This window comes from Odontesthes bonariensis, chromosome 5 (genome assembly GCF_027942865.1).
Source record: "Odontesthes bonariensis isolate fOdoBon6 chromosome 5, fOdoBon6.hap1, whole genome shotgun sequence".
Taxonomy (NCBI): Eukaryota; Metazoa; Chordata; class Actinopteri; order Atheriniformes; family Atherinopsidae; genus Odontesthes; species Odontesthes bonariensis.
Window position 1 is genome coordinate 10,509,246 of NC_134510.1, and position 24,309 is coordinate 10,533,554.

A 24,309-nucleotide genomic window follows, 5' to 3' on the forward strand; every position below is an offset into this window, starting at 1 on the left:
ATAAATCAATCCGAGGATCATGTGTGTGCCGAACTGAAATAATTGATCCGAACGGATCACGGATGATCCTTTTTACCACTAGCCTTCACCACTCAACAAGCATACTACAATGACGGCAGCCAGGAAAACCCATGGCACTTGTCTGCAATGTCAGAAGTGGGATTTGAACCCACACTCTTCGGAGGTAAAGCGGCCACAATAATCTTTAAACTAGATGATGCAGTGGCAGAATAGCAATACGACATGGTATTGCTAAGCAAGGAGTAAACTTGGGTTGCCTTGCCAGTGAAAATGTTTCTCTAGGAGATGTCAGAAGCGGGATTTGAACCCACGCCTCCAGGTGAGACTGTGACCTGAACGCAGCACCTTAGACCGCTCGGCCATCCTGACTGCTAAAAGGAATATTTGACGACACTGTCTGCAGGCTCAGGCATCATTCCAGCGAATATGTGGGTCTGCGTTGTGTTCGTGTTGAAGGGGAATATTGACGAGGCATGCAGCTTCATGGGAGACTCTCCTTCTGAGTGATGGGACTGTGATAGCAATTTTCCTGCACCTTGAAACGGGACACCAAAATCTTATTTCACTCCTTGGCGATAGTTGTCTTTTCGTCTAACGACTGTGTCAGTCACACAAAAATTCCTCGTTAGTGTAATGGACAGTATCTCCGCCTGTCACGCGTAAGATCGGGGTTCGATTCCTCGACGGGGAGAGCTCCATCTTTTATCAGCTGCCTGCCACCAAGTGATGATTGCTTTGATACTCTCACCCATCTTCGGCCTAAATGTCAATAGCCCCCTTCAAATAGCCTAACATGAGGCCAGGTTGCTTCGGTCAAAAGCCCTTTCCCGTTTAGGCCCAATCCCAATTCTATTTTCTACCCCTTCGCCTACCCCTCGCCCCTTCAAACGGAGGGGTAGGCGAAGGGCTAAGAATGTCACCCCTTCGAATTGGGACAGCACTTCACACTCACGAACGTAATAAGTTCGCGCCGTCAGTTGTTACGTAACCAAAAGCGACAGCTTTAGCCAGAAGTAAACAAACATGACCGGTGCTGTGGTGTTCGCGCTGTCCTGGGCTATTCGGATATTTTTAGAAATATCTGCGTCGAATCGACGGAGTGCCATCAGGCAAAGGCGTCTTCCACATCTGGGAGCATTGCTGGGTCTTGTTACGGTATGTAGAATTATAAATTAATACAAATAACGCGTGTGAGTGAGCAGCTGGTAGCTTCCAGAGCCGGCGTGTGAAAATGATTGTGTGTTTGTGTTTGAAAGTGCTTCTAACTGTACATTTGTGATATCGTGTAATATAGAAACAATTTGCTTGTCTCGTTGGATTTGCTGATTCATTGACTGGAGTAGTATCCTAACCTGGCTAACCTAGCTGAAAACATAAGCTAACGTTTAGCCTTTGTTACTCACCTCGTTCCGTTTGGAATAAACATGCAGCTCATGCGTTTTTGAAGCGGTTTTCTTTGTACCAGGTTCAGATTTGATGTCTTAAATAAATGCACTGCCTTGTGTGTGCTATCAATGTGTTGGTTTGGGAGGATGAAAGCCTGATCTTTCCATGTTTTTCTTTCCAGCAGACGGGTCATCCTACAAATTATTGCCCATTGGACCACAACATGTACCCCAATTTTTTTGTTATCCCTTGCATAATAAATCTCTTCATACCAATATCCGTTCCAGTCGTTCATATGATGTTGATGTGATAATCATGCTCACAAACCTTTTGTCCTTAATTTCTTTTATTAGGCTCACATTACAGACTGGTAAGGCAGCTTATTTTCAGAAATAACAGCTTAAAGTGTCTGCTGTAAAGTGTGTGGTGCAAATATGGACAATAAACAGTATGAATATAAACAGTATGAATATAAACGGGCAACAGTGCAATCATCAAGAACGAGATGACTGGAGCAGGAACAGCGGAGGGCGCATCGGAGGTGCTGGGCTCTGTGATGTTCTGGGGGAACAAGACACGACACGACATTATAGCATGCACTTTCATCCATTGTAAAAAATTAAAAAAAGGTGTTTCAGAATGCGGTAGTGGTGGCTGTGTGTACAATAGGTGCATGGCGCATCAACTCACCGTAAAGTTTGTCTATCATGCGCTCAAACCGAGCTAAAAAGCGCTCCGTTTTCTGCTCGTGGCGCTTCTGCTCCTTCAGGCTCTCCTGTATCAGGTAATCCATTATGGGATTGGACTTCCTACTTCTTTTTGGGGATGGGGATGACTTTAGAAACAGATCTTCGTTTGGGGCGCTAAACCTGATCAGGCTCTTTGTTTGTGCTTGAGTCCCTGTGAATCAGTCACGTATATGAATACTTGTGATAATAGGTAGCGAAATGACGCTCATGTCACTCAAAAGGAACTTCTCTATGGTTAACCAACTACATTGCTTGTAAATACTCATGTTACAATTTAAAAAATGACAACTCTTTCACAGCACCTTCACATGCATTGACCGATTACTCCATGTAAAATAGCGACTTTTCCCATGTGCGTTTATAACAGAAAATAACTACACATTGCCACCATGTTAAACTCACACAATACACCAGTTATCACAACCTAAAACAGTTAAAACAGTTCAATTATGGCAAAAAAAATAGAAGAACTTACATTTGTGTGGTGCTCTCGCTTCTGCCATTTTTAAAAAGACTCGCGATCTCCCGGTAGTCGGGTTGTATTCTGGGAAATATATCATACCCCTTCAAACGGAGTCTGCCTGGCCGAACCCTTCCGTTTCAAGGGCTACAACGGAGGGGTAGGGCTAAGGGGAAGGGCTTTGGAAGAGTATTGGGACAACACTACCTCTACACGTGAACGCGCAAAACGGAGGGGAAGGGGTAAGGGGTAGGGCCAAGGGGTGAATTGGGATTGGGCCTTACTATGGTGTTAAGTGCAAACCAAGACCTTAAAATCAACAATGTTCCTTTTGCTAATGATTCTGTCCCGCCCAAAGCACTGTAGAAGGTTGTGACAACACAGCTTGTTGAGCTGTGGTCAGATGATTCTCATGCAACAAGTGTCTTGGCTGTTGTTTAACAGGGCTCCTGAGGCAAACTAATAGTAGGCATAGCATTTGGAAGCAAGAACTCTTCGGAGGTAAAGCGGCCACAATAATCTTTAAACTAGATGATGCAGTGGCACAATAGCAATACGACATGGTATTGCTAAGCAAGGAGTAAACTTGGGTTGCCTTGCCAGTGAAAATATTTCTCTAGGAGAATGCAATGTCAGAAGTGGGATTTGAACCCACGCCTCCAGGGGAGACTGCGACCTGAACGCAGCATCTTAGACCGCTCGGCCATCCTGACTACTAAAAGGAATATTTGACGACACTGTCGGCGGGCCCAGGCATCATTCCAGCGAATATGTGGGTCTGCGTTGTGTTCGTGTTGAAGGGGAATATTGACGAGACATGCAGCTTCATGGAAGACTCTCCTTCTGAGTGATGGGACTGTGATAGCAATTTTCCTGCACCTTGAAACGGGACACCAAAATCTTATTTCACTCCTTGGCGATAGTTGTCTTTTCGTCTGATGACTGTGTCAGGCACACAGAAATTCCTCGTTAGTATAATGGACAGTATCTCCGCCTGTCACGCGGAAGGAATATTTGACGACACTGTCGGCGGGCCCAGGCATCATTCCAGTGGGGTGCCATGACCTAAACGTGTGGAAAGTTATAAATCATATCTGTCCATTTAGCCTTCTTACACTTGCTCTGACTTAAACTGCTACTGTGTCAATGGTAAATGATGAAAAGGAGTTCTAACTCAAAGGTCACAACAATAAGGATCAAAGGAAATGTGTGTCCCTGTATAGGTCCCTCACTGTGTCAGGAGAAACTGAGTCCTTTCAGGCACTAGAACTGAACGAAGAAAAGACTTGAGCCTGAAAAGTTATCCACAAGACAAAATGTATAAAATATGAAGTATACTATTAATTTAAGATGGCTCTGTCAGAAGTCAGCCATGGTGCCTGAGAACTTTAAGCAATGGACCTGTATTTAATTTGGCCAAAGGTCATTTCTATCCGTGCCCTCTTTTTAGCATGTGCATGTGCATGCCCTTGTTCTTGGATCAGGCTATGGTGTGAGGACGTACGGCCAGCATGCATAGCCTCTGTCCCCAAGCAGGACACCATTGAACTCTCCTGCAGAATAAGAGAAATGTTGGATGGATATACACTGCATGAAAAGAGGGATTTGCGGATGTATGTGGCCCCTTACATGTCCGCATACGTTGAGCCCCTGCATTTGCGGTGGTAAAAGTGAAAACTTGGCCCAAATTGTCGCAAATTGACCTGGCAACTGCTCCCCCATGCCCCCCTCCCCTCCCCTACTTAGGAGAGCCTTTAATATGTAAATGCCAGTGATCAGGTCAGGAGGTGCCACAGTCATTTTCAAGTGGGGTGGGGTGAGGTGAGGTGGGGGGTGGGCAGGCCTGTTTCTACACGTTCACCATCACCTCCAACTCCAGCCAAGTTTGTTGCTGTGTTGTCTTGAAAAAGAAGAGGTGCACGCTGTCTGCTGGTGACAGGTGATGCATATCTGGTTTTTTTTCTCCCAAACACCTCTTTTGTAATACCGCTTTTTGTGGGCAAAATTCAAGGATTCAAGGTTTCAAAGGTTTATTGTCATGTGTGCAGTTAGAAACGTGTTTCCCTGAACAATGAAATTCTTTTCTTTGTTGCCCGCACTGGATGTCCAAATGTATAATAATAAAGATAAGATAAAGATAAAATAAGCATGCAACAGCAATATTCTAAAAGGTTTCTTAAATAAAATAGAAATAAAAATATAGAAATCTGGCCTGTATACATAATGTGCAGTAGTGCGCTCAGTGTTTTATTGTGTATGGCTTAATTCGGTGTCACAATGGTCACAATATCGCCGAGGTCTTTTCTTTCTCCTTGCAGAGTCCATTTTTGTGTCAACACAGTGCAAATTGCCAGCTGTGGTCAGACAACATTAAATAGCAAAAGGACGGGAGGTTGTCTCGCGAGTATTCCGTGTAATGACGTATACGCATATGATTGGTGGAGCTTAACGGCTCGCATAAGCTCTCGTTCAATCACGTATGAGAAACATTGTGTGTGCAGTGTAAACAAAAAGTTTAAGGAGCAGATCTGGCGGCAGAAAGGCAGACAGAAATCGCTGAAAACTGCCCTGGTATGCGGAATACAATGGGCTGGAAGACTACTAGCTTTCAACTCCCCAGCAACTCTCTGCGGGTCTACAGGTTTGTGTGTTTTTTTCTACTTGCACATGACCATTTGATTGTTTAATTTTAGTCTTGTTGACACTGTACAGCACTTGGGACAGTTCTCGCTGATTTTAAATGTGCTGTATATTAAACTTACTTACTCACTTGCTTACAGGCAGATAAAATGAAAGTCCTGTTGAATGCTATGACCGGGATGTCTCGTATGGTGGCCAGCACCGTGGATACGGTCGTGGAGAGGGTGCTGGAGGGAATGGACCAGAGATTCGCTAGGTTGGAGGCAAGATGGCCGTCGAGAACGGACTGGAGTTACATTCCAGAGAAGTTGAAGAGCGCAAGAGAAGGCGGATACAGAATCCGAAAATCGCGGTAAGAGTAGGTTATTGACTGTGGCTTTAGGCTAAACTCAACTTAATTGTGTCCATCACGTGAAAACCAGTGTGAGTTGCTTTATTTAAAAAAAATGAATTTCGTGTTTTCAATTTATAGGAAGCAGTTCGCCGCCTGCATAACTCACCGTGGCATTATAATCCAGGTCAAGGGTGAGAATAAGTGAATGTTCTCCCAATATCTAGTTGAGTTGGACCCGATGTTACGTTACGTCAATGCAGTTTTTTTTTTTTTATTAACCATAGGCCTGTTGTTTTTACAGGCTACTGTCACCTCACAATATGGATGTAACGAGTCGCTTGAAGGAGGCGGTGTCAAACAGTCCGAACTTCAGAGAGGCAGACGGGGACACTATCGAGGGTGAGCGGCGCTGACTTTTACCACGGCTGGTACTGATACTTTTAAGCACTGGTCATTTTATTCATTCCTCTTGTTTGTTTGTTTTTAGCTGCGTGACGGACCTGTGTGCTGTGCTACAGGCGCGTCTTGAAGCCAACCCGAAATACTCACAGTCTCACCACAGAAGAGTGAAAGAGAGTAAGAACATATACGCTGTCAATATGACTTTCGTTACTTTATAGACAAGTTGTCAATATGCTGTGCATGGATTATTTATTGGTTATTCCAACAGCTCCCAGAAGCCAGCTTCTGATCCAGGATGAGGACGTCTGACAACTCCCACAGACCCTGCAGGGACCGGAGGAATGCGAAGAATGCGGATTCCAAACGGCGGCGTTTAGACTTATTGTGTATATCGTAGGCTACAGCAGTGTGTGTATATAGTTTTCAATTCTTTATTATCAACATGGTTCTTATTACAATGTAAGCTATGTACATTGTGTGGTGTGGCAATAAAAGCGCTTTAAAAAAAAAAAAAGTTTCCTTTTTCATTCTCAATAGATTCACGTCATTCATGCCTGCATTAGCCTAGTCATAGTGCAGCTTATAAGAATGACGTGAATATATGAAGTACACAAACATCCCAGGAATATTAGTAATCATAATCACAATTATTAATCATAATTGCTGAATGATATGCCCATATAAAGTATGCATATATTAACCTTATTGGCCAATGGGCGGACAGCTTTGCAGGAGCTTTTTCATGTAATCACGTGCCTTTTTTGTCCAATACCAGCGAGGCCAGTGAGAGGTCCAGGCACTCTCACAGCGGGGTGCTAATCGCTGGGCCATTAGCACCCCGCTGTGAGAGCCCGCCGCGAGTTGGGTTCGTTTCCGACGATTTTGTCGCTCAACAAACTTAAAGTTTGTCTGCCTGCAAGCGCCCAGGTGCGTCCGAAAATTAGGCAAATTCGCGGAAGTTCACTGCCGTCCACAGTGACACAAATCCCTCTTTTCGTGCAGTGATACATGTGTTAAGACTTGGCAATTTGATGCAATATGTGCCTTATATGGCTATCTATAATAAAGTATGACGAGCACTTTAAATTCCTTAAGATGATCTCTACACCTGACCTCTCATTACATTACCAAAATTCTGCCTATGCTACACCTTACTTCAAAAGTACACTCCTTCAGGTAAGTAAAATTCTTGCACCTTGTGCAAACCTCTGTGCCAGTGAGGATGCTCGGAAGATCCTAGAATCATGAACTGATCCCGGCCATTTAGCCTCAATGTTGGAAATGAAATGACCTCCAGCACAGATCATCTGTATGCTCGGAGGATAGGAGTCAATGATGAGGTTTCACAGGGCATAAATGTAACATTGCTCAGAATTACTCAAAGGGGTTGATGTGGTGTTTTTCAAAATGAGAAATCCAGTTCAGAGTCTATGGACAATTATCCCCAAGTGTACCTGTACATTTAGCATATGGAAAAATGTTCGGTGTACATAGTCAGCCTCCACGGGTCCAGCAGGGGCCTGGACAATGTGACAATGTTTAAATCCAGACTGAAAGTTCTATTTAGATGTGCATATGACACCTGAAAGTATTTCATCTGCACTCTTCACTTTTAAATGAATTAATTAATGATATTTTTGTTTTTTGGAATGATTTTATTGCCGCCTTGTGATTTTATATAGCTGTAAAGCACTTTGAATTGCCTTGTGTACGAATTATGCTCTACAAATTGCCTTGCCTTGGATGCGTACATGGGTACAGTGTAGTGCACCGATAACATTGGGGATGCCTGAGGGAGATGACGAACTTAATGCAAATACTTAATTCAGTAGGTTGTTTTACATTATCGGCTACTATAAATGTGGAGCAGCAGCCTGAAAGGACAGAGGTCCGCCCTCCGACATTCGCAATACTGACACTCTCCCTCTGTTCAAGTCTTAACTCAAAACCCATCCGTTTAACTTTGCTTACCTCCATTTATTGCTCCGTTCTGTGTATTTTTAATATGGTAAGATTTTTTAATTCCTGCGTTTTATTTAATATCTTGTTTGTACAGTCCTTGACTGTTTTGAAAGGAGCTTTCAATAATTTGTATCATTAACATTATTACCTGTCCCCCATTTTTCTTAGTCTGGTCCTACGTGGGTGTAGATCGGATGTTTGTTAGGTATTGATTAGTTTTAATGAATACCATGTTCTCTCTCATTTAATTTCATGTTCAATACGTGTGTATAGTTGCGTTTCTTTAGTTGCACTGGCACCGACTGATTGATTTTTCGAGACAGTGAAAGTGGTGATATGATAACCACAGTTTTTGTTTCGTTTTTTAGACAAGACATGAGTTGCGGGAGCGCAGAATTCTTGGTGAACATTTCTTTCGGGAGTCGGTTCCAGCCGGTCGGACATTTTTTGAGTTGCAGCTAAGCTAAGCTTCAACTTTAGCCTGCCCGGGACCAGGCTAGTTCAGCAGCATAAATTACCATGGTTACTCAGCGGGCGTTCAAATAAGCCACCTTTATGGAACGGAAGTCTCGCTAAATTTAGCCAGAAGTAGCAAAATAAGCCAGGCTTTCCGCTAAGCCAGCTTCTAGGAATACCCCCCAGGTGGCTAAAGGATCTCTGGAAAATGGCAACAACCCACTTCAATTGCAATTTAATGAGAAACAAGATGGTATGGTTCAATTCAATCTGTGCTCAGTCATAACATGTGGTTGAAAGAAAAAGGATATGAATTAGGATGAATAAAGAAATAAAATGAACCTATGTTTTTAATATCTGTATGGAAACATGTTATGGTATCATGTGATGTTAGAAACAGCTCTGATGTCATACTGTTGGTACCACATGAGGGGTTTCTAATTCAATTAGAACCGGAAAAAAACCAAAAACTTAATGCTGATCCTGAACTGTCTGTGGACGGCTCAGCATCCCGAAACACAGACACTGGTAAGAATTAAACAACATTATTACTAACTAACAAGTGAGAATTAAGCAGATTATGCTGAAATTTTATTTTTAACGCTCTGACCTGAATTAAGAGAGGACAGACAACATTTATCCTAAACAGGTTAATCAGTTAGTCATTGGGAAGAAATGGCTGCTTTCTTGATGCTGTGCTGCTCCCAAAATGAGATCTAACCACAAACATTTCTGTCCTGCAGCAAAGAACAACACAGAAGGAGAAACTGCAGTGGAGCAGTTCGGCAATTAATGAACAATTCATTAACAATTAATCATGGTTTACTAAAACTTCTCAAATTTTCCCAAAAATTCTGTGTGTGCTTTTGTCTTCTTTTGTTTTCTTCTTTCTTTTGTTCTGTGTTGTGTTGTGTTGTCTTGTGTCTCTGTGTTGATGTGTTCTGTTAGAGTCGGTTCTTTTAGTAGGAAGCTCAAGAACGGACCGGAGTAATTCAAGTGAAAATGAAGTGTTTATTCGTAGTCACACGTCAAAGCATATCAGCGCTGGGCTCAGTGGGGAAGAGTCCCCGCAGGAAGTCTGTCAGACTGCGCGCTGATTTCCGGGTATCATGTTTATTTATAATCTCAAAGGTTGGACTCACATTCGACCGAGTATGATTGGACATGAGTAGGTTCAACATGCTTCGTCATATTTTCTGGATCAGCCCAAAACAATGTGTCTGTGTGAATCTGCCCTTGCTTTCCCAGGCTTTCCTAATTGTTTTGTCTTTCTACTCCTGGATCACTTTAGGTCATATGGAAAAGTACTGAGACTTATTTCATTCATAATGTCTAAGAACAAAGCCAATTTTAACAGTTCTCTAAATGATTTGAATTTTTTCCACAACAGAATAAGTTGATAATACAGAATTTCTCATGAATGCTGGACAGCAACTTGGTGAGAATTCTCGTATTGTCCTAAAAACAAGGGTTATCCCAACTGGCCAGTTGTTTTGTTTTGGTTTATGTTTATTTTATGATTTCTTTGATTTAATTTTTCTTTTCTTTTGTTTTTGTTTTGGTTTGGGGTCTATATGAAAAAATAAATAAATAAATGATGAATTGGGCATTAGGATTGAACCTTTCAAAGAGACATGCCCTAAGTATAAAAATACAGTGCAAATGACATTTTGCACTACTGCGCTGCCCGATTTCTTGTCCTTCTAATATTATTCCACAGATTCAGAACCACTACAGGACGTACAGCTGGAGGACTCATTAGCTTGAGTTCTGGGAGGCCTTGCCCATCATGCCAAGATGATGGTGGAAAAACCACACAACAAAATGATCCCAAAAGAAGATTAGTTAGGAAAAAGGGTGGTAAAGACCCTTTATGGAGGGACGTACTGGTAACCTCTCCTTCCAAGATTAGTTCCGGATCAGAATGCTGAACGGACGTTCAGCCAACAGGAGAACCAAGCACCAAGCAGTGACAGGATTGGACCAGAAGAGACCACACGACTCGTCACATGGTCATCAGAAAAAATATATGTATCATTTTTGTTCATTTAAAAGAAATGTTAATCATAATTTCTCAACAGGTTCATATACTCATGGTATCATGCCCTGGTTAAATTTGTATTTCTGTTTTCATTTTTAAATCATTTAGCGAATTCCTCTTAAATGTTGTTAATGAATCATTTTTAGTATGTCCATTGCCATTGGTGTGACTCAGCTGATCAGAGTGGGACCTTAGACATTGATTAATACTCCTGATATAGAAAGTTTAGCTAAAGCATTAGAATTATTTTTACTATTTCCACATGCCTGTGCAATGAAGACTTGCTTGCTGCTGTAATTGCAAAGAAGAACAGCTTACACATAAGCTTTCATAATGACACATGAAGTCACTTCAAAATGGAGATGGCAGAAATCTCCTATCTGATTGTGCTACATCTTAAAGGTAAGTGGCGTCTTGCAGCTTGGGGGGACTGCTAAAAAACTTGCTGCTGCTAAAACAGATGTGACACAATACAGAAGATTACATTCCTACCTCAGTTATTTGACTGAATTGGTTGAAATGATAGAAATCACTTCAAAAGGAATTGTTAAAATTGGCTTTGTTCTTAGACATTATAAATGAAATAAGTCTCAGTACTTTTCCATCCAGGAATGGGAAGACAAAACAATTGGAAAAGCCTGGGAAAGCAAGGGCAGATTCACACACACACATTGGGCCTCATGCAAGAACCGTTCGTACGCACAGATTTGTTCTTAAACCGTGCGTACGAGTGATTTAAGAGAATTTGCGCATTCACCAATCTTTTCGTATTTTACGTTTTCTTTCAGGTACGAACAGAATTTACGAGTGATCCAGACCTGTCGTAGGAGATTCGTAAAATAATCCGCTGTTATTCAAATCAAGTTTGCTTGACTAATGGATTGTATATTTAATTACTTTGAAGCAAACATAAATAAATATATACATTATACCCATAATTATGCTGACATTATTCTGTTTGACTTAAAGGTTAATCTGACTCTGTATATAACACGAACCAGCGGCTGACTTGCTACTTTTGGATGCCTTAGTGCGTCAGGCTCTTGGAAGAGACCGTGTAGATATCCTGCGGAGACAGACGAATGGCTGACATCGCGATTAAGACTGCCAAGGACTGCGCTGCTGCAAATATGCAACTTGCTAGAGCCACAACTCCAGAGAGAAACACACTGATCTAACCCAATTCTACCACACGCCCAGGTCCTCACCACCCTTGGATTTTTGGCTACTGGAACCTTTCAGAGCGAGATTGGAGATAGATCGGGGGTGTCCCAGTCCTCTGTGAGTCGTGCGCTCCCCTTGGTCATCAAAACTCTCATCAGGTTATCACCCACGGTACATCAAATTCCCATACACCGCTGTCCAACAAGTGCAAATTAAATGAGACTTTCATGTCGTGGCTGGACTGCCAATCATAATTGGAGCACGAGACACATATACGCATCAAAGCACCCGTGCCGTTGTGCAGCGCACTGAGCTGAAGGCCAGGTGAGTGCGTCTCGATACAGCGGGGGGCAAACTGCTCTATAGCCCAGAGAAGCCATGCCTGACTTGCGAAATATTTCCATGAACGAGGGTCTCCACCTGAACCAGCCCAGGCAGACCAGAAGGTGTGGTGCCAGAAGACCCCCCTCATGGACCACCCCATCAAAGAGCCATCATTTTTTATTTTATTTCTTTCATTTAACCTTTCTTTAACCAGGAAATGGTCCCATTGAGTTACAATAACTCTTCTGCCAGGGAGTCCTGGCCAAGAAGGCGGCTTAAAAAAGTTACATTACAATAAAACACAAGAGACCAGTCAAAACCACTACTACATCACATCTAAACAGAAGTAAACATATTAAAAACTGAGTATACACAGACACTAAAAATCATAATGAAGCAACAACTGATTGCACGGCTTTAGTTGCAGTCATCGAGCGCCTGCCCATGGCGAGACGTCTGTCACGATTTGATGAGAAGTGTGGACCCCGGAGCGGATACACAGAGACAGGTGAAGTAGATGGTATTCCAACGTATATTTATTTTCGGATGACGTAATCCAATATTCCAAAATTCCAAAAACATGAAACAAGACGATAACTCTGAAAGACCAGGATAACGCAGCTAATGCAAAAACAATCTGGCAAAGAAAAGGGGAAGCAACCAAATATTTATAGAAGGAAGAATAATTAACAAACAATAGAAAACTGGTGTGTCATGGCAGCATGGCATCCCCTCCTGCTGGTGGAAGGAAAAACCAGGAAAAGAAAAGAAACACTTAAGCTGGCCCTGGAGTTGCAGCAGTGGCTGTGACAACGTCTTTTTTTAAAAGCTATTTTCATATTAAACCATTTCTTTTTTTTATTATTTCGGTGACAACTACAGGAGACACGAAATTAACAGCACTCCTAATTGCTTCCCATTTCTCCGCTTTAGCAGGTCCCGTAATTCCACTGCTGACACTGCTAAAAATGACAGATTTTCCTTTTTGGATCTCTGAAAGCAGAACTTCAGTCTCAGAGCCCCTAAAGTTGTTCTTTTTGCGCATTGATGCCATTCTCATGACTCAACACTCAACACTTCCTGGCACAGGAGCGAGGAAGCGCAGCCTATTATGGTATAATCTTGGGCGTGGAGTATGCAAATCTACTATCCTCGTGCACGTGGATAGTAGATACGCACGAGTGGGATTCATCATTTACGCAGGTCGTTTACACACTTTTTCCGAAGGTAAGAGCGTTTGTTGAATCTGACGTGGCGTGTTCTGAGTGTTTATCAAAATCCCTTCCTATAATTGTACATTTTAGTTAATAGAGTCAAATAATCTGAGATGGAGACAGGATTCTAAATTGTTAGTGTTGCTGGGTTTCAGGGAGAGAAATGAATTACATGTTAAAGTGAAATAATCAAATCAAATCAAATTTATTTGTAGCACATTTCATGTACAAAACAATTCAAAGTGCTTTACATAAAATAAAAACATTGCAGCAGGGAAGAAGCATTAAAAATACATAAAAGAATATAAAGAGAAACAAATAAAATCATTTAAATGAATTTAAAAACAAGCAACAGTCCAGATAAGTTCAAAGATATCGTGCAGATTACATGCATAGACACATGAGAACAGAAATGTTTTTAACCTGGATTTAAAAATGTCTACATTTGGTGAAAGTTTAATCTCCACTGGCAGTTTGTTCCACTTGTTGGCATCATAACAGCTAAATGCTGCTTCTCCATGTTTAGTCTGGACTCTGGACTGGACCAGCTGACCTGAGTCCTTGGATCTAAGAGCTCTGCTGGGTTTATATTCTCTGAACATATCACAGATGTATTTTGGGCCTAAACCGTTCTGGGATTTGTAAACCATCAGCAGGCTTTTAAAATCTATTCTGTGACTGACTGGAAGCCAGAGTAAAGATTTTAAAACTGCTGTGATGTGCTCAGATCTCTTAGTCCAGTTAAAAGAGTGTTACAGTAATGGAGTCTACTGGAGATGAATGCATGGATGAGTTTCTCCTGGTGTTTTTGGGAGAGGAAACCTTTAATTCTGTTGATGTTTCTGAGATGGTAAAAAGCTGCCTTGGTGACAGCTTTGATGTGGCTGCTGAAAGTCAGATCTGAGTCTATAGTCAGGTTCACTGTGTACTTTTGTGGGAATTTTTTGGGGATTTGTTGACCTATATATTTTTGGAATCTGCAGACCTTGGGGATTCCAAAAACCAATGTTGCCACTTGAACAGACACCTGTATGGCGGCCATTTTGGAATTTCAAAATGTGCGCCATAAAATACAGAATTTCAGCTACCTTGGCCTCTAAACAACCTAAAAACTTAATTTAACATGCCAATCCTATGTTTTCTTGGTCAAGGAATCCAATGGTGACTTCAAAATTATGCTCAGAATCGTGCTGTGGTGCCCCCAAGGGGTGGGAAAGAAAATCGCTACCCCTCTTACTGCCCCCTAAAGTAAAATACATCACTGATTCTTGAGAGTAGGGACAAAGCATGTCCCACATAGAAAAGTGAAATTTATATCAAAATTCAAGCAGTTCACGAATCCCATTAAAATCAGGAAAAAACATGGTCTGTGATATCCCTGAGGACCTCTTTCCATTCCTCTGCCTGTGGTGAATGCAAGAATACCACGCGCTTGTAAGTCAACCATTTTTTGCTATTTTTGCTATTTTGATATAAAATACAATAGTGGATTTAATTATAGTATTTTATTCAGATTATTAAGACAGTTGCTAGTTAGTAGCCTAACTGCCAAAATTAGCTGGCTGATTGCTGGAATGTTGGAACGATCAACAAATCCCCAAAAAATTCCCACAAAAGTACATTTTTGTACACAGTGAACCTGACTACTATTAAACTTTCCCCTTTGCATTAGGTCAGTTGGTTGAGTGAGCGTGTTATGTTGTTACAAGTTATTATTAGTAGAGTTTATTTTTTCACTTTGTTCTCCTTTAAGTAAGTAAGTAAACTTTATTTTATATAGCACCTTTCACAGATAAAGATCACAAAGTGCTTTACAATCAAATACATAAAAACAATTATAAGAAAACGCCACCAATAAAACAAATGAGTAATTATAAAGTCATAAAAGACGAAAGAGACCATACAAAGATATATATATATATATATATATATATATATATATATATATATATGTATAAGTGGAGACATATATAAGGGTTCATTGTCACATGCTCTTGATTGTTTTAAATTCTTTATCAATTATTTTCAGGTAAATAAAAACCCATTTCTGAAAGTAACCTGTGCAATGCTCGTCTGTCACATCTTCAGATAAACGCCTGAAAACCTTAAAATGAGAAACAAGCACATCACACATTGAATTTCATCCGAGCTGCTTCCTGGGTAAGTGTTAACTGAGCTATGTTTTGACCAGTTATCCTTAAACAGTCTGAGGAATCAGATGAGATCTGATTGTTATCATCCTGAAGATACCATTTTCTTTTTTTCCTTAACAGTGACAGTAAAATTAAGCAAGAACCAGTAAAGGGATAATCAGATTTTTTATTTTTTATTTCCAACTTCTGTCACAGCAATGCTGTGTGAACATGAAATGTTTACAATGTATGCATTAACAGCAACCTTTGGTGCACAAGGTTCTTCCTGTTAAATTATGATAACTAAAGAAATTGTTTTTTTATTTTTTTTTTATTTTTTTTTTTATTATTTGCTGATCGTTGAAGTGATCATTGTTGAAGTAGAAAGACAGTGAATTAGGGTGATGGAGGACAGGAAGAGGAGGGGGATGGAAAGATGGAGGAAAGGAAGAGAGGTGAAGGGGGTTGAAGAGAAGGAGAAAGGAAGAGAGGTGGAGGGGGTTGAAGAGAAGGAGGAAAGGAAGAGAGATAGAGGGGGTCGAAGAGAAGGAGGAAAGGAAGAGAGGTGGAGGGTGTTGAAGAGAAGGAGGAAAGGAAGAGAGGTGGAGGGGGTTGAAGAGAAGGAGGAAAGGAAGAGAGGGGGAGACAGGAATGCGGAGATGGTGGAATGGGTGAGGTAGGTCGATGACAAGTAGAGGAGGAGTGGAGAGAATGTGATGTAGGTGTGTGACTCAGCAGGTAAGATGGGAGAGGTGAGGATCAAGATAGATGGAGGCCAGGTCAGATAGAAGCATCTGTTTTTTCTGTTCCTCCGCATATTTTGTCCTTTCCTCCTCCATTTCTTTCTTTTCCTTCTCCAAATCATTTTGAACTGCCTGCAGGCATTTGCTTCTCTCATCTAGATCTTTCTTTTGTTCTTGTAGATTTGTATTTTTTGGCCTAATTCTGTCCTCTCCTCTTGGAGTTCTTTCTTCTCCAGCTTCTTTGTGATCCTTTGTGCAGAGCCAGCTCAAGAATCCCCACCTTCTCTTCTTCTTTCCTTTCGCTGTCTTAACTTCATTGTCTTGCTGCTCTTCCCCTGCATCTGTCTTTTGTTTTTTGCTCTTCTTTCTGTGCAACGTCCACCAGCGTCTCTCCTTGTTTTTCAACTCACTCTTGTCCGACACTCTTTGCTTTTCCGCCTCCAGTCGTTGATTATCCTGAGGTGGCGTGTTCTTTTCTTTGTCCTGCTGCAGTTGTTTTGTCTCTTCAGCAATTTTCATCTTTTCCTCCTGAATTTCTTTCTTTTCCTTCTCCAAATCATTTTGAACTGCCTGCAGGCATTTGCTTCTCTCATCTAGATCTTTCTGTTGTTCTTGTAGATTTGTATTTTTTTGGCCTAATTCTGTCCTCTCCTCTTGGAGTTCTTTCTTCTGCACCTCCAACTCTTTCTTTTCTGCTTCCAGTTTTAAGAATGCATCTTTTAATTGTTTAGCTTCGTCCTCTTGATGGCTTTGGGCTGTCCGCAGGAGTTTCATTTCCTCATTGAGGTCTTTCTGTTGTTCTTCTCGTTGTTTCTGTATTTGAGCCAAGGCTCTCCTCTCCTCCTGCAGTTCTTTTTTTTCTATCTGCGTCCTTTTAATTTCTTCTTTGAGATTTATGTTGTCCTCCAACAGTACCTTCAAATGTGTGTTCTCTTTATGTAATTGCATCTTTTCACTTTCTAATTGTTCCCTCTCGTTGTCCGGTATTTTTTTAGACTCTTCCATCTCGTTGTTTATGATTTTTTTTGCCAGTTCAATCTGTTTTTTTTCTTCCTCGACATATTTTGCCAGTTCCTCCTTTTTCTTGTTCAGTTTTGCAATCGCCTCCTCTGTTTTATTCCTCTCCTCACATGATTTTTCCTCCTCTTCCGGCTGTTTTTTAAAGAGCAAATTTATCTTTGCTCTTTCAAGTTGTTCCGTCTGCTCGGCTTCCATTTTCTTTTGCTGCAGTTTTTTGTTTTTTGCTTCCATTTGAGCTTTTAGCTTTTTTTCCTCCATCTGCAGTTTCCTATTGTCCTCGTTTTCTTTTTTAACGAACTCTTCAAATTTTTCCTTGGCCTCCTGGAAAGCTCTCTTTACTGCTTTTCTTTCCTCTTGCTGAGCGGACGTCTCACTCTCAATAGAGGTATTCTTGGTCTCACACTTTCTCGACTGGAGAAGGTTTTGCCTTTCTGCCACCAGCTGATCCACTCTCTGTCTAAAAGCCATCGTGGTGAGAAACAAAGACACTGTACAGCAGAAAATAATTATATTGATAATGATAACCACAATAATGATAATAATTATACTGGAAATTATCTTAAGCCTTATGGTAGTATACTTGTGGGGAAGTCAAGATGATGTCATCTTGATGATGTCATCTTGATGATGTCATAAGCACTTTGATGTATTATGATGTCATAGTACATCAAGGTGCCTAAGCCCCTCCTCCAAAGAGTTGCTATGGAAACAAGTTTCTACACAAAAGTGCTCTGGAGAATTCAGTTCAATTCAATGATAATTTGTTAATCCCCAAAGGGAAATGATATTGCTGCAGTATGAATTAATTACACTTAAAGAGATGCTATATAAAAATCAATAACAGCATTAAACATGGCAAACATGTTAAAAATGGAAGTGTAGGAGGGAGGAAGGAATGGTAGATATCTTCAGAGATGGCCATCAGTGGGATGGGCTGTTGTTTTGGAAGCTGATGAGTGCACATGCAGCACATTGGAAGGTGACACTGGTGAACTCTCTCAGTTGACCACATGGAACTCACAGCCAAAAGTTTAACATCTGGGGTAAAGAGACAGGTATCATTGGAAAACTCAGTAAGCTGCTCCAAAAAAAAAAGCTCAGTAGAAAATCCCAAGACAGTATGTCCAGAACTACTGCATCAGGCTGCCTGCCTCTAAGGCAGCGGCATTCTGGAACCTCTAGAATGGAGTTGTGTGGGGACATTTAACTTCTTAAAAGGAACTGGCTATCAAAATTTGGATAGAACATTTTTGTTTCAGTCAACAAATCTAAAGTTTGTATTTTTTTTTTTATTCCTCCCAATGAATTTTCATATCATTTCTTGCTAGATTTAACAGCTTCAGGGATCATTTTATGCTGGCTGCATGATGCTGAAGGTTTGTACTGCCACTTCACGGCAAGAAGGTTGGTGGTTCAAATCTGAGCTGGAGCCTTTCCATGTGGAGTTTGCTTGTTCCCCCTGCGCATGTGTGGCTGCTCCCTGGACACTCCAGCGTCTTCCTACAGTCCAAACACTTGCATGTGAGCTTAATTGGTGATTCTAAATTGACCCTATGAGTGAGTGTGTGTGCATGGTTGTCTCATTTATTTCTGTGTTGGTCCTGGGATAGACTGGCTACCTGTCCAGGGTGTCACCTGCATCACGCTCAATGGCAGCTGGGATTGACGCCATGGAAGCTGCACTCTTTCATTTCAATATCAGAGATATGAAAAAAGTGAAATGTCCACAAAAATGTACCAGTTTTCCAGAATAAAGTAGTTTGTAAAGTGGTGGAAAATGAAAAATAATGGATTTGTTATTTATTTGTTTATTCAATGATATTTGTTCTGTTATAATATCTATATGTTTATCCTAACTTTATTCATTATTTGCATCATGTTATTCATAGCCAGGCCAATTCATTTCACTGGCACAGACATTTATTTAGTTACTTATCAATCTTTTTTTTGTTTGTTTGTTTTTTAACTTTTAACTAGAATGTATTCTCTAGAATAAATGTAACGTTCTCCAAAAAAAGAGCTCTAAAGTGACTGTACTGAGAGAAACCAACGTGGCTTACAGTTATGTGGCTTCTTTAAAATACTGTCATTTTAGACATTTTTCTGAAATACAAGGACTTAGACTTTGTCAAAGGGCAAAAAGTTAGATCAGCGAGGTGATAGACAGTAAGTAATAGAGAGCCATAGTGGACTGCTGTGAATGTATCGCTTCAGCTTCAGAATACTTTTTTAAAAACTTCATTCGTACGAGATCACCTTCACTGTCATACTGCTCAGATTGTATTACGTTTAATTAGGAAGTATGTTTTATACATTTAAGTAAAAGTAACAACACAATTAGGGATGCACCGATACCACTTTTTTTCAAACCGATACGATACCGATACTTGGATCTGAGTACTTGCCGATACCGAGTACCGATGCCGATACTTCTACCACAAAAAAATGTAATGAATTGGAAGACAGGTTTTGGTCTCACTAGCCCAGTGGTTCCCAAACTTTTTGTGCCCAAGGCACACCAAAGGACAAGTAAAAATCTCAAGGCACACCTATTGTGCCAAATAGCCCTTATAACATGTGTTATCATTCATATCATGTAAAATATCTGTAAATGTGCATAATTATTTACTAATGCCAAATACAATGTGACAAGACAACTATTACTCATGAAATATTTATTAACAAAATATTTAAAAAATTAATTTGAAACTTTATCAAATGAGGCTTCATCAAAGCAGCAACACTCATTTAAACCAGAGAGTCACAAAATTAAAAATGAGGCAAAGGAAACTCAGCACGCAGAAATTTAGCACAGAGAACTGTCAATGCAAGGAAGCCACTTTGTCCATGGTCCTGAACTACAAATTATCATTGCAACATTTCAGCAAACAGCATTGAAACATGTGCTATTGTAAATATTTTGCCTACTTACAAATTAGTGAAGATACATGTGCCTGTCGGGGCGCGCAGGTTTCTTTAATCCTCGGTGACACAGAACAGAGAGCCGTGCCCTCCTGTTGTTCTTCATGTTTAACCAGAGCAGAGACTTATAACTCATAAGAAAACGAAATTATCCCAAATTATTTCAATACAAATGTATGGTTGTAATAATCGTGAATATATGTTGACAAAAGCCAAATATATGTTCCCCTGAAATGCAGAAATAGTAACGTACGATGTTTTAGATAAGTAACTTCAATCTGACTACTATTTTTGAAATAGTAGTTGCGTTAGACTACTCGTTACTGTAAAAAGTAGTCCGACTACAGTAACGCGTTACTAATTAACGCGTTACCGGCATCACTGGTCACGTGGTTCATGTGAGCCTCCGTAGTTCCAAACATCACAGCGCTGTCAGTCAGTTTGAACGGGTTTTAGCGGGACGGAGCACAAAAATGATACCTTTAACATTTACGACGCAATTTTCGGTAAATATTGACCCATAATGTGCATTGATCACTTCACCGACGATGTATTTTATCAACGTTTTTCTTTTTTGGAGCGGCAGAGACACATATCTTTTTACACCACTCTGGGTAGTCCGATACAGAAGAATGAGCTAACTAGCAGTTCAGTTAGCATTAGCTAACTTCTCCCGACAGGACGCACTCGGGCTGAGGATTGCTGACAGCCCCGGTCCAACTGAAGCCATAAGACGGGTAACTTTCATGATACTGTCTGCTGACAGTTTTTTTTTTCTTTTCTTTTTGGTGGTGGGTTGTCGGCAGCCTCTGCACTGGTGGTTGGTGGTTTTAATGTTGTCCTTCAGCCTTTTGATGTGTCACGGTCTCATAATTCCCACCTGCGCAACTAAACTAAATAAAGCTAACCCTAACCCTAACCTAATGTTCTTTAAAGCTAACCCTAACCCTTACCTAATGTTCTTTTAAAGCTAACCCTAAGCCTAACCTAATGTTCTTTAAAGCTAACCCTAAGCATAATGTTCTTTTAAAGCTAACCCTAACCTAATGTTCTTTAAAGCTAACCCTAACCCTAAGCTAATGTTATTATAAAACTAACCCTAACCTAATGCTCTTTTAAAGCTAACCCTAACCTAATGTTCTTTTAAATTCAATTCAATTCAATTCAAATTCAAAAATACTTTATTTATCCCAGAGGGAAATTAAATGTTGATGTAGCTCAATTAAATCAAGGAGTTATTATAGATGTTGATGGCTGTGGGCAGGAATGATTTCCTGTAGCGGTCCGTTTTGCATCCAAACTGAAGAAGCCTTTGACTGAAGAGACTCTGTTTTCCGATAACAGTCTCATGGAGAGGATGTTCAGGGTTGTCCATTATTCTCTTGATTTTATGCAAAATCCTTCTTTGCATTATTGTCTCCAGAGGTTCCACAGTCGTCCCCAGAACAGAACCAGCCTTCCTTATCAGGTTGTTGAGTCTTTTTAGGTCCCTGGTTCTGATGCTGCTGCCCCAACAGATGACGCAAGAGGAAATGACACTCTCAACAACAGACTTGTAGAAGATCTGCAACATCTTGTTGCAAACCTTGAAGGACCTTAGCTTCCTCAAGAAGTACAGTCTGCTTTGTCCTTTCTTGTAGATGGCTTCACTGTTGTGTCTCCAGTCCAGTCTGTTGTCCAGATGAACACCAAGGTATTTATATTCCTCAACCACCTCCACTTCTTCTCCCATGATGGAAACAGGGTTTGATCTGACCCTGATTCTCCTGAAATCTACAATCATCTCCTTTGTTTTGTTAACATTCAAGATGAGATGATTGTTCCCACACCATGCCACAAAGCGGTCCACCAGCTCTCTGTACTCAGCTTCTTGTCCATCTCTGATACACCCGACAACTGCAGAGTCATCTGAATATTTCTGTAGATGACAGGAGTCTGACTTGTACTGGAAGTCTGAAGTGTACAGAGTGAAAAGGAATGGTGAGAGTACAGTCCCCTGTGGTGCTCCTGTGCTGCTGATCACCTGGTTAGACACACAATTCTTCAGTCTGACAAACTGTGGTCTGTTTGTCAGGTAGTCATTAATCCAGGTGATTGTTGAGGCCTCCACCTGAGTCTTCTGGAGTTTCAGACGAAGCAGATCAGGCTGGATTGTGTTAAATGCACTGGAGAAATCAAAGAACATGATCCTCACAGGGCTGCCTGCTTTGTCCAGATGACAGTGGGTTTGTTGAAGCAGGTGTATGATAGCATCTTCAACTCCAACTCCATGGCGATAAGCAAACTGCAGGGGGTCCTGATATGTGCTGGTTTGCTTACACAGGTGGGTCAACAGGAGTCTCTCCAGGACCTTCATGATGTGGGATGTCAGGGCAACAGGTCTGTAGTCATTGATGTCTGAAGGATGAGTTTTCTTTGGTACCGGAACCAGACAGGATGTCTTCCACAACAGTGGTACCTTCTCTTGGGTCAAGCTAAGGTTGAAAAGGTGTTGCAGAATCCCACAGAGCTGCTCTGCACAGGCCTTCAGGACTCGGGGGCTGACACCATCTGGACCTGCAGCCGTGTTCCGGTTCAGTCTCTCCAACTGCCTCTTCACCTGACTTCTAGAAACAGAAAAGTGGGAGGGGGAGGCAAAGGGGACAGCAGCATCTCCTGATTGGGTTGAAGACAAACTAGTGGAAGCAGAAGAATCCATGACTGAGGTGGAGGTGGAGATGTTACAGGAAAGCTGTGGGTCAGAGGAGGGTGGGATGTCTCTTTGGCTGGGAACAGGAGGGGAGGATGGTGAGCTTGTTCCTGAACTGAACCTGTTGAAGAATGTGTTCAGCTCATTTGCTCTGTCCAGACTTCCATCCATCCGATCCTCCCTCTGTTTGAGGCCTGTGATCTTCTTCATTCCTGACCACACATCTCTGATATTGTTCCTCTGCAGTTTACTCTCAAGCTTCTTTCTATACACCTCTTTGCTCTCTCTGATCATGACTTTGAGCTGCTTCTGTATACTCCTCAGTAACTCCCTGTCTCACTCCCTAAAGGCTCTTTTTTTCTTGTTCAATAGTTCCTTTAGCTCACTGGTGATCCAGGGTTTGTTATTAGGGAAGCATCTCACTGTTCTGGTGGGGATGGTGTTGTCCACACAGAAGTTTATATAGTCAGTCACACACTCAGTCATGGCATTAATGTCCTCTCCATGTGGCTTACAAAGAGAAATCCAATCGGTTGCATCAAAACAACCCTGTAAGGCTTCTTCAGCTTCTTGTGACCACTTTCTAACAGTACTTTTTGTGACAGGTAGTCTCTGGACAAGGGGTTTATATGCTGAACAGAGAAAAACAAGGTTGTGATCTGATTTACCCAGGGGAGGTCTTGATTTGGAAATGTATGAATCCTTGACATTTGTGTAAAACAAATCCATTGTCTTGTTTTCTCTGGTAGAGCAGCTGACAAACTGTTGAAAAGTTGGCAGTGTAGCAGAGAGTGAGGCATGATTAAAGTCACCAGATATTGCCATAAAAGCATTGGGGTGTTGTGTCTGTATCTGAGCAACAACGGAACTGATGACATCACATGCCGTGTCGGCAACAGCTGAGGGTGGAATGTAAACAGCCACCAAAACAACACTGGTGAACTCTCTTGGCAAATAATATGGACGAAAACTTACTGCCAATAGTTCAATGTCAGGACTGCAGAGACGACTCTTAACAGTAACATGTCCTGGGTGACACCATCTGTTGTTGACAAGCACTGTCAATCCACCCCCTTTCCTTTTCCTGCTACTATTTAAATCTCGATCTGCTCGTACAGTCAGGAAGCCCGGCAGAGAGACGCTGGAGTCTGGGATATGATCCTGCAGCCATGTCTCAGTAAAACACATAATGCTACATTCCAAATATTCTTGCTGAGTCCTTGTCAAGGCTAGAAGTTCATCCAACTTGTTAGCTAACGATCTTACATTGCCCATGATGACGGATGGCAGAGATGGTTTGAACTTCTTCTTTCTTTCTCTCCTCTTTGCTCCTGCTCTGCATCCATGACGCCTCCTTTTCAATTCCAGTGGGATTTCTGGCTTCAGTTGTTGAATTATTTCTGCTTTTCCAATGTTAATCAGCTGCTCCCTGTTGTAAACCACCTTGTTGCTATGGTTATGCATCATAACAAAAGAGCAAAATATACAAAAGTATTGGGAAAAATCAATCCAGCTGCACAGCATCCAAGGCAGGAAGGAACAGTTATCTAAAAAATGCAATTTCTTCCAAGAAAAAACAGGAATGAAATTTAGAAAAAAGAATAAATCTCAATGTGAGGTACAGAGCTACTCCAACGTGCTGCCACCCTC

At 41.3% G+C, this 24,309-nt stretch overlaps 1 long non-coding RNA gene across 1 annotated transcript; it reads left to right on the plus strand.

Annotated features, from left to right (window-relative positions):
• The first annotated feature begins 5,167 nt into the window (after positions 1–5,167).
• Positions 5,168–6,282, plus strand: LOC142380662 (uncharacterized). Its single transcript, XR_012769853.1, has 3 exons — positions 5,168–5,608; positions 5,729–5,781; positions 5,892–6,282. It is a non-coding gene; the product is annotated as an uncharacterized LOC142380662 (long non-coding RNA).
• The last annotated feature ends 18,027 nt before the right edge of the window (positions 6,283–24,309 follow it).